We start from the raw sequence: 5,639 nt of genomic DNA, 5'->3' as shown, positions 1-5,639 counted from the left end.
AATTGATTAACCCACACTCTATATACATATGCATATAATGTCTATACGTTAACAATTCTCCCCTTCAAGCTCAGCATGAGCTTGTACATCACATAGGCCAAATCCTCTCTAAAAAAGTAAAACTTATCTTTACCCAAAGACTTGGTAAAGATATCTGCAACTTGGGCATCTAAACTAACATATCTCATGTCAATATCTCCACTTATACTTTCTCCTTGATGTAGTGATAGTGGACCTTTATCTGTTTAGTCCTTGCATGGTAAATGGGATTCCTTGCCAGCATTATAGTACTTGTGTTGTCACAGTATATGGACCATCAATGCATACACACAACTCATGAAGAAGTGATCTCAGCCAAGTTTTTTCATATGCTTCTATGGCAGCCCTCTATACTTAGCTTCCATGCTAGATAATGCAATTGTTGGTTGCTTTTTGCTCCTCAGCTAATCACACCACTTCCAAGAGAGAATATGTACCTCATCAATTCTAGTAGCCCAATCTGCATCTATATACACATGCAAGCATATTCCTCCTTTTTTTGCATAGAACAAGCCAACATTAATGTAGCTTGGCATTGTGTGCTAACATGGCAGAGGTGCCACATGGCACGATGATTGGGCATGCAATGATGATGGCATAAGGGTTGTGATGATGTGGCTTAGGGGCCCAATTGTGATGATGTGGCAAGAAGGTGAGGTGCCACGTAGCATAAAATTGACCAACTATGGCTAACCTTGTCCAACCCTATCTAGACAGTTGACCCAAAGTTAAAGTAATTCGAGTTAGTTTAACCCAATCCTTATGGGTGATGAAAGTACCACGTGTCACTATTGTGACCATTGCCTATACCCAAGGTTTGATTAACCTAATCGTGGTTAAAAGTTATCTTCCAGGTGGCAATCAGCCAAGTGGCCTAAGGTCTGAAACCTTAGGTTGAAGCTTCCGTATGTAGAGAAGAAGCATGGCACAACTGCCCCTCTCTCTCTCTCTCTCTCTCTTTTGCTCGCTCCTTCTCTCTCTCTCTATCTCTCTCTCTCTCTCTCTCTCTCTATCATCTCTTATGGCTCTTATCTCCATATCTCTCTCTCTCTCTCTCTCTCTCTCTCTTTTTGCTTTCTTCCTCTCTCTCTCTCTCTCTCCCTCCTCCCCCTCTCTCTTGCGCGCGAGCGCGCGCTCTCTCTCTCTCTCTCTCTCTGTCTCTCTTCCCCCTCTCTCTCCCTCTCTCTTTCTTATATATCGCTCTTTCTCTCTCTTATATCTCTCCCTCTCTCTCTGTCTCCCTCGATCTCTCTCTCTATTTCTGTCTCGCTTTCTCTCCCTCTCTCCGTCTCTCTCTCTCTCTCTCTCTCTCTCTTCCTCATCTCTGAACCGTAGGTTGAAGCTTCCGCATGCAGAGCATCGCTGAAGCTTGCCGACAATATGAGGCGCTGCAGAGCTTCTTGAGCTGCCAAGGCATGGAGCGTTGAGGAGAGTCGGACGGTGTGTCGTAGCTCATGGCGCTATGTTGCTGGAGCATTGCCCATGGCCAAGAGCCATTGTATGGCAGAGCTGCCGTTGCAGGAGACATTGGACTCGCGGGTGCTTTGCATGGGCATTGAAGGAGTGCTGGGCTTTGATGCTGCTTGGTGTTTTCGTCGAGCCTCTCTGCATGTCTCAGAGGCTCCGCGGGCTGTTGGTTGGAGACGGTTGGTGTGAGAGTCGATGGCGCTTGTGAGCGTGTGCGTCGACGACGGACGGAGTGTTGAAGCCGAGAGCTAGAGGCCATTGCAAACTTCGAAGGCGTTAAGGTCACGATCTGCCTGTCTTAGAGCGCACGGGCCATTGTTGGAGAGATTTTGTTAATAGTCGCCTGGTTGAAGGTGCAGTGGACGTAGTCATATATTGTAGGAGTCTCTTGTGGCGGAGCCAGTCTTGCGAGGTCCGTGTCATGGCTCGCAGTTGGATGTAGCTCGCAATCCCATCGTTCGAGTCGCTGTGAGGGGCCGTTGACGTCGCAGGAGGCGTGATGTTGTTGCAGGCTTTGTGACTGTTTCTCCCTCTACTGGTTAGTGAAGTTTTCTTATAGAGACATTTCACTCTCGTGCATTTGAACGATGGATATCAGAGTTGACCCATAGGGCAACAAAGGAGAAAATTCATGACCGATAGGGCAACATTGGGATCCCCTACATTATGGAAATGGTTTGAGGATGTTGCTAATGTTATGAAACTTGTATTATATGCGCTTTTAGGGGTTTGGACTCAAAGGTTCCAACAATCGAAAAAGCATGGATGCACTTTTGGAGTATTGAGCAAGCTCTTGCGAGGAATCCCCCTACTCGCCTAGGCCAAGAGAATGAGAGAAGACCATTTAATGCTACAAATCGCAAGGAATTATGGCAATTGTTTAGGCCTCGATGGGAGCTATCTCGCAATCCCTTGCATAGTGTCGGGTATCCTATGAACCTCCAGAAATGGAGTTTCAAGCTGAAGGAGATTATCCTCAAGTGTTTTCCAAATCTAAGACTTGGATTTAGAAACCTTCTCGATGTAGAATCTAATGAAGTTACTTGCCCAATCACCCGAACACTATTGCATGTGTAGCAGAAGGAACGTGTTGAGTCACAAATGACGTGCATCTCCACATCCATTGCACTTATACTCAACCAATAACCCATTCAAGTTTGTGAATGATGACATGCTAGAGACCTATATAAAGACATGGCAATTGCAATTAGGACATGTGCATGCCATCTACGAAGAAGTACTTAGGGAGTGATTTGTACCATGTACCCATAGCCTAAATCTAGGGAGTGATTTATACCATGGCAATTGCAATTAGGACATGTCCAGGCAGTCTACAAAGAAGTACTTAAGGAGTGATTTGCACCATGTGCCCATAGCCTAAATCTAACACTTGACTAATAAATAATTGCTTCAGTTCATTCTACAGGTTGCCCTTGGGGATATCAATCAGCCAAAATAGTGAAATCAAATACACCTAGCATGTTTTCCGCATGCACGTGTGACACATTCTTGAGTGCATACATAACTATGCCCTCCTCATTGCATTCGACACTAGGCATGCGAGAATACTCTTGCACTCATTCATAAATTATAATTATAGTCAATGCAAGTGTAAGGGGAACAACCAAACACAAGATTTAACTCCACAAAAAATACAAGTGTACACACTACTGTCCTATCTTCATTCTATGGTCCACCTGCAATTATAATTTGGTTGGTCGCACGACCATCAGTATCCAACTTGATGACAATAAAGGCAATGTTCTGTACAACAGTAGGAGATTGTGCCCTTATTTGGCTTTATAAGGGATGTGGCCCACAACACATACATTGCAATTGATGTCTTTGGGAGGAAGCTCATGTTTCCATCAAATGGCTTGGCTTTTACTATCAAAGTGTAGCATTGACATGCAATGAGAACAATGAGGTCCCTCCCATGCCAATTGCTTTCTTTGAGACCAAGGCACCCTTGATCTTGCAAAAGGAATCTCCCTATAATGATTTGCGTGTGGAGTAGCTATAGTGATGGTGTCATAGTTCTTTCTATCAGTGAAATCAACCCTTACGCACATGGGATAACTAGGATCCCTTACCTTAAAAGTCCTATACATCACTAGTAGCTTTCCCTCAAAAGCAAATGGATGCTTGATACAATCTACCACTTTGCTAATATAAAGCAAGGGCAAGGAATTCCCACCCCTGTGCTACAGGGACAAACTCCTATGATCTTTGTTCCAGTAGATCAGTTAACATTATCATCAAGCTCTTTCTTACTTGAAAGTATTTTGGAAGCTATGATGTCACACTAATTTTGCATAAGTGAATTATGCAAATGGTAATGTTCTAATTACAACTTAAGACATAAGAGATGAACATTTTTTATGAAATCTCATCATTGCATGCATTGTGTATTTCTTGAATAATGTAAGTTTATTTTACCTTGTCAGGTTGCTAATAAGGTTCCTTGGGGGGGCTATGCACTACTAAGGAACCCTATGTACCATGTGCATTCAAAGGGTATTTCAAAGCCCCTTCAATTGAAAATGGTTAGGGCTTTTGAATAACTGGTGGTTTGTTAGTGATAGATTTTTCTATATGGTAGTATTTTTCAGCAATAGAAATAATTTGTCACAGTATCTCAATTCTTTTAAACTACCCTTGGCAATGTCACTTTCTAAATCCCCTTATCTGATCTTTCATATTGCTAAAATTTGTGGATGATGCATTGTGATTGAGATCCATCAATGAAGACTATAAATTATAGCATTAAATATTATTATAGCGTGGGCCATGAACTTTGTATTTCCATATTCATCTGGAGATACCAATAAAATGGTTCTCTGATGAGAGCTTCTGGGAACAACTTTAATAATCTTCCTCCTTCATTGAAGTGCCTCCTAACCATGTTTTCTAAAATAAGGCAATGAATTTTTTGGTTTACCTTTGCTTGAGAGCATAGGCATGTATGCAAGTGGATTATGTTACATGTCAAGTTCCTGTGGGATTGAATCCAATTGATCCATTGTATTATTGGTATACATGTCAATGTATTTGGGGTGGTCCTTTGGAAGTTGATCCCATATGGGTTCCATTGTGGGATGTTGAATTTTACCAATTGATGATGTTCTTTTTGAACAATGTCAATTTGACAATAATATGTTTCCCTTGAGACTAAATTGACAAAGTTTCCCAATAATCCCTAGAATTTTTATAGAAATATTTCATGTGAATGGCTCATCGTGTTGGTAAAGATTGCAAGCAATTCCTCTACGTTTTGTCAAAGTTATGATGAATTTTCTATTGAAATGTGCCTCGAAATTGGCATTGGAGATGATGTCAACAATTAGGCCAAATTTAGTTGCCCATTTCTAGAAAAAATGCTCTTTCCAAGTGTGAAAGGAGGGCTTTGATAGAATCCAGTTTGGGCTTTAATTGAGCAAGTGATATCTTGTCAAAGCTAGGGTGTGGGTGTGCCTGGTGTCACCGGGCAGCGCCACGTGTCCCGACCCGAACCACGAGCCCGAGGCGCCACCGTGGGATGAGGATGCGGTAGCGTCGGGTTGGAGGCATGTGTGTGCGAGGTGTCACCGAGGGCATAGCAGTGTCGGGTTAGAGGCGCAGGTGCATGGGGCGTGGCCGAGGGGTGGCAACGTCGGGTTGGAGGTGGGCGTGTGGGACGTGGTGGGGGGCGTAGCAACGTTCGGGGCACCATGCGTCCCGACTTGATCCGAGATCTAACTCCAAGTTCATATCTCCAATTGTACACGTTTCTCCTTGTCAAATTTTGTACCTACTTATTAAATATCAAGGCATTTTCTTGATCTATCAAAGAGGTGACTTGACCTCTTTTGAAGCATCAATGCACCCATAGAGAGTGATTCTTGCACAAGGAAGGTCTCATTGGGGCACAAACTCATATGCTCTATCCTTAGCAACATGCATTTGAATAGTCTATGCCATTTAAAGACACACCCTTATGTACTAGGGTCTCTCATTACAAAAAGGTTTGTACACACACACACACACATAAATATGGCTCATGACCAACAATCACTTGACAAAAGCACTAGACACAAACACATATGGACATGACAAACTTAAATTGTCTTGAGTCATTAGTCTCAAGCACTCGT

The sequence above is a fragment of the Dipteris shenzhenensis genome, chromosome 32 (assembly GCF_047967505.1).
Source record: "Dipteris shenzhenensis isolate YYH24624 ecotype China chromosome 32, Dip_SZ_1.0, whole genome shotgun sequence".
Classification (NCBI taxonomy): Eukaryota; Viridiplantae; Streptophyta; class Polypodiopsida; order Gleicheniales; family Dipteridaceae; genus Dipteris; species Dipteris shenzhenensis.
Note: the sequence above shows the minus strand (reverse complement) of the source record.